This window comes from Suncus etruscus, chromosome 10, assembly GCF_024139225.1.
Source record: "Suncus etruscus isolate mSunEtr1 chromosome 10, mSunEtr1.pri.cur, whole genome shotgun sequence".
NCBI classification, from domain to species: domain Eukaryota; kingdom Metazoa; phylum Chordata; class Mammalia; order Eulipotyphla; family Soricidae; genus Suncus; species Suncus etruscus.
Window position 1 is genome coordinate 18,131,100 of NC_064857.1, and position 8,784 is coordinate 18,139,883.

General features: G+C 38.1%; 1 non-coding gene across 1 annotated transcript; it reads left to right on the forward strand.

Annotated features, from left to right (window-relative positions):
- Positions 1–427: 427 nt before the first annotated feature.
- On the forward strand, positions 428–552 carry LOC126021077 (small nucleolar RNA SNORA22). Its single transcript, XR_007499690.1, has one exon. It is a non-coding gene; the product is annotated as a small nucleolar RNA SNORA22 (small nucleolar RNA).
- Positions 553–8,784: the final 8,232 nt, after the last annotated feature.

Below are 8,784 nucleotides of genomic sequence, written 5' to 3' on the forward strand. Positions count from 1 at the left end.
CAGTAAAAGACTCTGCTTCACCTTGTCAGCCCTACACTTCGTCAGATATGTTATTAGGTTTAGTGCATTAAGTGGTGTAAAGTAATTATTAAAACATTGAAAATTAGGAAACTTTTTAAATTCAGGTCTGTAAGAGTTAAAAAAAAATTCTCTAGGGAGATAAAGCAACAGGAAGATAAGAGCAATAAACTTTTTTTTTCTCGTGCCTCTCAGAAAATTTTACAGCAAGGTCATAATTCTGTCACTTTACAGATAACAAAATATTGGTAAAAGAAAAACTTCTTTGTGTTTTAAAATCCAAACGAACACAAAAGTGTTAAATTTAAGTCTTATATTTCTATTAAAAGTTTTATTTTAATTTTTAAAGTATTTACAAAATTATGTGAAAAATAATGTGGTTAGCCTTTTAAACAATATAGTTAATTTAATGCACAGTAAACACCTAAGTATGCTTTATAGTACCCTTAGTTTTAACTTTGTGCTACAGCAATGGTTGTTCTTTATTATTGAAAGAACTATTATTTTAAGTGCATTCAAAATATCAGCACATTATACAAATCTGTATATTTGTGTCGCAGTGAAAAAATAATATAAATGAAAAATATATTATATATAATTTTATAAGTAATATATAAAAGTAACTAAACTTTATAAGCAAATTAACTAGTATTAAATACAATTTTAGTCTTAAGTTCTAAGTGTGTAAATACATCAGATGTCTTTAACTATATTTTATAATATTCTAAGCATTTAGTTAATTTAGTACATAATATTTTTTACAAATTATTCACTTAAAGTCTTCATAGTAAAAACAGTTGTTTGTTTTTTAAAATCAGTTTTTATACCTTTAATAATCATAGTTCATGCTATTGTGTTTAATCATAAAAATTTTAACACTTTATTGCAGCTGTCATACTGTTCTACTGCAAAACCAATTTAAAGAAAACCTATTCATTTACAGCAAATCATTTCATACTTCCAAGTAGAGACTCCTTCTACAGTGCTCATTAACCATTTTACTTAATGTTTTAAACTTCAAATTAAAATTGTTTTAAAAATGTTTTGTGTTAAATCTAAACCTTAAAATTTATTTTCAGCAAAGTTCCACTCCATCTACATTAAGTACTTCTCAAAACTAAAAAAGTTTTTCTACAAAAATTTTTTTGTCTTCTCACAAACATGCTAGCTAAATATTTAAAAGCGCTTGTCAATTTTTTATAAATAAGTCTTAAATCAATCCTTTTGTCTGTTTATGTGTCTGTTGTGATGAATGAAAGTGGCCACAAGTGTAAAATGTTGTGTTTAGTGTTGTTTTGTTTTGTCTGTTTATTTGTTATCTCTACATTTTATAATGATACAATTTTTAAAGCCTTATCCATTTTTCAAATTTCAATTAATTTTTTCAACCTAGTTCAGTCTGGTCAGTTCACAAACTGGCATCTTGCAACTAAAAATCATGTGTTAAAAATTATGTATTAAGCTAGCTTTGTCCTTCTAAGAACATGGCGGAAGGTGTGGGGGATGGCAAACCCCAGATTTCTCAATAGCCATAGGGGATAACTTTTCCCTGAAGAATTTCTGGACTTTGCAGTCACCCGGCTTTCCTGTTATGTGTAAGTTCAGGCCTATAGAATATGTATTTATGGCTAAAAAATAGCATCCAGCTTTAACATAATAACTAAAAGTTTAAGAAAAATCCTTTATATTCAGTTTAAAAAAATTTTTTTAATTAGCAATTGTTAATTATAAATTTTCTTTTATGCCAAAGTCTAGCAGAGGTCAAATAACATTCCCGTGGTATTCAAAAATAACTAGTGTAATGTAAATTGCTAATGTTTTCTGCCTGTAAACCCAAGCCAAAAAACTAAGTAAATTCTTAATTTTTATATGAAGTAACCATTTTGCCTCCTGCCAAGCTGTTTTCTTATAAACCTCCTGCTAGCCGCCATTCCTGCAAACCTGTTTCTAACTGACTCCACCTTTGACAATGCTTAATTAAACACTCTGCCTAGCTGCCTTGGTTGCCCACCATTGCCACCAACAACCTCCATTGCAAACAAGTCACGGTCGTGGAACTTTGCTTACTCAAACCATATATGTACCCCCCTGTTCAACAATCAGACATTTGCAATCAAACCATTATTGTTAACAACTCTTCCATCTTCATTGAAGCCCCCAACTCCACTTATTTTGTTTGCTCCACTAAATTTTCTCCCCATATTGTTACTGAAATGTTTCTTGCTTATCATGATTATTATGTTTTAGCTTTGTTAATGCCTAAAATAACCATCAAACCTGTTGGTCCGGTTTCCACCTTTATCCTCATCCTGCAAATGGTCAATGCCTCTACCCAAGCGCTCTCCAACACCAGCTATGAACACTGTTGAATCTGCAATTCACCAGTTTCGCCGTTTTATGAAAGCATCACAACGTTTGAACCTCCTATCTACACCACTGACTCTGAACTTCTTCTCTGGAAAATTCAGCCTCAGCGTCATTAACTCACTGTTGTGCAGGTTATGAGCTACAAACTCTGCCTTCTAGCCCATCCTCCTCCTCTCAAGTTATTTTAAATCTTATAAATGCCTCTGCTCTAGCCCTCACAGACCCATATTATGAACGCTGTTAGCTTAGCTTCTCTCCTCAACCCCTACGATACTGTTAGTTCCCTTGCTGATATAGTTCTTCAAAATCGTCGTGCTCTATATTTTGCCCTTATGAAAGAGGGGGGAGTCTGTGTAGCCCTTAAGGAACAATGTTGTATTTTCAAAGACAAAACTGGATTAGTTAGGAATAGCGTTCAACACATTGGTGACGATATAAAAGACTTCCAAAAACATTTCGATGAAGAACAAGGTTGGTAACAGGGTTGGTTTTTCTCTTCTCCTTGGATACATACATTACTGTCCACTATTTTGGGCCCTCTTATTAGCCTCATGCTGCTCCTTTCCTTTGACCCATGGGCTTTCCGCAAACTTACTGCCCTTGTTAAAAACCAGGTAGATGAGACGGCAAAAACCTCTGTTCAAGTTCACTACCAACAGTTAACCCAACGTGACTCCTGTGAAAACTTGGCTTTTGTCACCAAGCCGCCCTTCCAGCCACTAAGTTTTCAGGACATAGAGCGCATAGCTAACAAACGGAGCTCGCTCCGGTACTTGTGCTCTCGGCTGTGGAAACACCTATGACGGGATTAGCAAGGTCCCAGTTAGGACATGGCCCTAAAAGGCTACAACGCATAATTCAAATCTCTGTGCACACCCACAGCGCCTGTAGCCATCTTTTAAATGCGGCTTTGGCCGTGTCCGACCTGGTCAAACCTTGTAGCCTAAGACACGGTTCTTCCACCCGCTCACGACTTTCCTTCTTTTATTAGAAGAGAAAGGGGGAGATGTTGGGGACTGTGACTTGTTTGAGGCCATTTTGCTGTTCTTTCTGCCATAATCCAGCCTTTCACCTAAAGGCTACATGCAGTCTTGCTGTAAGTACTTAGGCCAAAGAGAAAGGAATGTGCAGCTGCAAGAGATAATTAATCTTGTAGCCCGGAGGAGAGCAACACGGCCCGGTACCATTCCCAGAAATGAGGTCTTACTCCCTCAACTACATTCCGGAGTCAACAAGGCAGTTATTATGTGTATATGTTACATTGTCTGTACAAAATTATTTCTGTAAGAACATTGCCCCCACCTTATATCTGTTAAAAGTTTAGAAATGCAGCTAGAAGGTCACAAGATGTTTCCATGGATACTGCAAGAAGTATTGCGCCTTATTTGGAATAATGAAGTAATTTTCATGCAAAAAGAATGATTGACATTGCCTTTTGCCTGCCCCCTTCTCCTTCACTATATAAGAAGGAGCTGTAGCCAAATAAAGTTGCCCTTGAGCAGTGAGACATTGCCTTGGGTCTTTATTATTAACCTCTCTCAGATTTTTACAGGTGTGGTTGTTTTTCTACCCAGCAAAATAGGAGTGCGGTTGTCTGAGAAGTCTTCCCAGCTAATTCCTGCTGGCTGGGCCCCCCTGGGGGGCTTCAGGACCCCGCAGGATTAGGGCAGGCAGATGTCTGGCTTCCGGTTCTCTATCAAATCTTTACCTGTTCTGGAGGCTAGCTCTTGCCGGTATGGAGTTTGGGGAGACTCCAGGCCGAAGGCCTTCTCCCTAGCTTGGATGATGCTGAGAGTTGTTGGGTTGTACTGGGTTGTACTGAGGCAGTCACTGACAACTTTTTTCTCACCTGTCTCCATTTTGAAAACTGCACATGAGTACAGTATATATTAATAGTATTCCCTATGATTAAGATATGTTTTGCATCTGCAGAATGTCCATTTTGTATTCCACCCTTGCCCACAACCCTATAAGCTCGTTTCTAGTTCTTCACTTCCTCACCCCAACCATCATTACCCCACATTTACCTTTTTTACCTTCAGTTCTGCACAGGCCAAATCACAGACCAAAGTGGTGCACTGGATTTAACACCCTCCAACTATTTCAAAAGACATAAAAGAGTCACATATATGTCTTCTGAATATCTTATAAGTATTTCCTTAACAGTTATAACTCTTACTAAATATTTTCTTATACAGTGACGATTTCCCTCACTTTTTGTCTGCTCTTCTCTTTGTGATCTGTTCGATAAGAAATTCTGATAAAAAGAGTTCCTCAGTTTAAAGTTTATGTTAGAACCAAGTCATGGGGATTGTTGGACCTGTTCTAGCGGCCCCCATATGCACCAATGCACCACATGGCATTGTTCCTCTTTTGCATAGGCACATTAAAATGGGAAAATACTATACATACAAATAAGTTCTTAGCTAATAGAGATAGGAACACACAAATCTTGTAATGCAATGGGAACTTACATCCTAAATATTGTCATAATGACCTGGCTCAGGCCTCAGAAGAATGGGGATTCTTCATTCACCCCTGAACCAGGGATACCATCTATGAAACAACTAAGGTAGTCTATAACATTACCTGGAAGCAATCCTCTACCAGGGAAGACCCTACCACTGCTCTGACATGGACCTACTCAAGAGAGACTTCCCTTAACACCCAGAAGACTTAACAACAATGACCTGCTTTCAGAACAAAGCTCCTACATTGCCCTCTAATTGTGAGGTGAAACGGGAGGACGCTCCACATCATCCTGACTTAGATGTAGAATAAGCACAAATTCCAGGATCTTTAGCTACAGGAACCTGATACCAACAACATCGACTGTGTGAAAAATAAAAGTGTATTGGCACTACAGACAATGTCTTGGGTTGGACAACCTAGTATTACTGGAGCCTGGAGTTGGTCTTATGCCAGAAAACTTCAGGGGTAAGGTCTCCTTGTATTTATGTCAAGGCTTTTCCTTTCCATGTTCTCCATATTTTTCTAGGCCTATGCAAACAATAATTGCCACTCTAACACCGTTTTTGTTGTGCTCCTTTGACCCTAATCCTTTACAAAACCACTTAAAATTTTGAGGTTAACTTAAACTAATATGTATGTGCATGGAACTGTAAAATACTATGCCTTCAATGTTAAAGGAGTTCCATACATTTTGCGGCTTTAAATTGCTTTGTGTACTGCTAAGAAATGTTATAATGTACTACAATCTAGGACAACGTTGAGGGACAACGTAATTGTGCATGTGTTTTTTTTTATTTTTCTTAATGATTTTTGGCTGAAAGTTCAAAATTAAGGTGTCAGCAAGAAGATTTTTTTCTGAGAATTTTGTTTATGGGTGGTTGTCTTCCCACTGTAACTTCACCTTTTCCTCTTTCTTTGCATCTTTGTTCTAATAATAAAAATGTTTTTTAAAAATTAGGGACATTAAATTTATCAACAGAAATGAAGTGAAATAAATACCTTTTAAAGAACATAATGAATGCTTGGAGAGAATTAAGAACTAATCTAGACTATATGGTGTGAAGATAAGCACTAATTCTGTTATCACAGACCATAAGGCTACAGTGGATAATGAAAATCCACTGTGAATTGTTCATTCTGCAAATCAAGTTTCTAATCTTGCTGATAGAAATGTCTCTATTTCATAAGAACACTCATTCTTTGTAACTGCCACTGGAGGGTAGTTGACCTGGGAGTATATAAGGCCAGGGCTGAAGTGCCCCCATAGCCACCACTCTCTGATTGCTCTTGCTGATTGGTCACTGACAAGTTGCTGGAGAAACTGTTTACCAGACTCTCTGTTCCTGCTGCCTTTTGCCACCTCCCTGAAATGTTCTGGCACTAATGATTGGGGCCCAGAATAGGTAGTGAATAGTTATTCTCTGGGGAATCACAATTGTGAGTCTATATCAAAGACATGATCCTATCATGGATCAAGGCCCTAATTCTATGGTGGATTAAATCTATTTTTGTCTCTTAAATATTCATTTAAATAATTTACCCTATTTCAAGTCTTTCATAAATCTACTACTGATAATATTCTGGGATATCTACCTTCAAATAATGATAAAAAGAAACAATTCCATACTCACCAAATTAATTAAAAATATTACCCTTTCGGTCCCTCTCAGGCACATCCTCCAAATAGGGGAGACCAGACCGAATTTAACTATAAATGTTACCGTCTCAGCACCTCCAGTGCCTGTGCCACAAAGAGAGAGAGAGAGAGGGAGAGAGAGAGAGAGAGAGAGAGAGAGAGAGAGAGAGAGAGAGAGAGAGAGCCTCTTGCAGAATCTAAATCAAATCCAATGGAGAGTATTACTCCCATTTTCCCAATATAGGGGAATTCCATCAAATAAATGCTATTCAAGGAAAGAAGTGGTTTTTCAGTACAAAGTTGGACTCAATCTCAAACCCAATTTAGGTCTGATAATATTCAGAATACTACTAGTGACATCCCAGTGAGACCTTCATCTTCCACTAATGACCCAAAGTTCATAACCTCAGATGATGTGTTGATTAACATCTCTTCGGATTCCCTGTAAAAGTTCTTTCTCACAGCATTAAATAAGCCCAGAAGATCTAAGCATTGTGAGATTTTGTTTTACCAAGGGCTGAAAATAAATTCATGTGGCCATTTAAAAAAGGCGTGTGCTTCTTATGGACCCACTTCTCCATATTGTAAGGAATATTTAAGTGGCTGAAGTAAAAGTGACCATTGGACCCCCCGAAAGATTTTCAAACAGTGGGTAGAGTATGCCGAAGTCTCTCCCAGTACTTTCAGAAGAGGATGTGGTATTGTGATGAGGCCAAAGCCAAACTACATACCTTAGGTCAATCTGGTAGGAGACTGTCCAGGGTCCAAATGAGGTATGACATGGTAATAGGTGAGGGAGAATATGAGATAGCCAGAAAGCAAGTTACCCTGTCTCATACAATTTTAACACATGTGGTAGAGGATCCAAGAGAATGCAGAATTCAAGGGCAGCTACACAAAAATCTCCCACAGAATCACAGAGCGTTATGACACTCAATTTATAGGAAAATTAAGAGATACAGTGCAAAGGCAAGTGTAAAGAAAAGAGACCCAGCAACATTTGATAAAATGTACCTAATCACCTTAAAACACACCCCGTTTTTACACTCAGAGAACACACTGCTTTCCCCAATCCCCTTGCCCTGTTTTTCCTAAACACAGAAGCACACACCTTGTTTTAGCTTCCTCTTACATCCCACCTGATAGGTTGACACAGAGTCCACATCCTACTGTCCCCTAATATAAATATTCATTTCCCACCTACAATAAACTGATTTACTCTCCCAGAATGGCTGGTGGGTGTTTCTTTGTGAATACTCTACTCACCCAAGATTCTACCTCACCGATGACATCTACAAATTGGAATGTGACTCTCTCTAGCTGCATTTACAACTGGAGTCTGACGGGGAACCTGAGAAGACCCTAATAATAGTGAGCAAAATGTTTCCCTCAAGAGTTAGGGCCATTGTCCCTTGAGGAGATATGGTGTGTAGAGTCTTTACAGATTTTTGTATGTGTGAGTATGTGTGTGTTTGTTTGTGTGTGTGTGTGTGTGTGTGTGTGTGTGTGTGGTCTACTATGTCCTAAAATAGATCTTGCTTCTGTTTTTTTTTTTTAAGGTTGGTTTTGAACCTGTAAAGTTTCTAAACTGTTGTTTATCTGCAAAGCTATGTTTTCTTCATTAAAAGCTGAAAGTAAGTTAGGGTAGTGGGTGATACCAAGGCATGCCTCATAATGCCCAGGCAATGCCTTGCAAAAATCCTGGCAATAATTTAGGGCTAATGCTGGCCCAAAGGACTCTATTGCTAAGCTTGACAGTGACAGCCACAAAAGAGAAGATGAAGGGAAGAGAAACTTCTACTTCTGTTTTAGAGAGAGAACCAGACTGGGTGAAATAGTCTTTGAAAAGCATTCATTTGTTGATTTTTGCCACTATATCCCATTCCTGTCTTTTGACCTTGAGGGTTGCTTGTGGTAAATCCGCTGTAATTCTTAAAGATGCTTCTTTGTATGTAATGTTTCTTCTTGAGATTCCTGCCTTCAGTACTATCCCTATAAGTAGTACGCATCATTGTAGTCTCTCTTTTTTATTTTATTTTATTTTTTTTGGTTTTTGGGCCACACCCGGCGTTGCTCAGGGGTTACTCCTGGCGGTCTGCTCAGAAATAGCTCCTGGCAGGCATGGGGGACCATACGGGACACCAGGATTCGAACCAACCACTTTTGGTCCTGGATTGGCTGCTTGCAAGGCAAACGCCGCTGTGCTATCTCTCCGGGCCCAGTACGCATCATTGTGACTAATATGTACCTTGGGTACTTATCTTTGGATTTCTTTTAGCCAGTACTCTTCA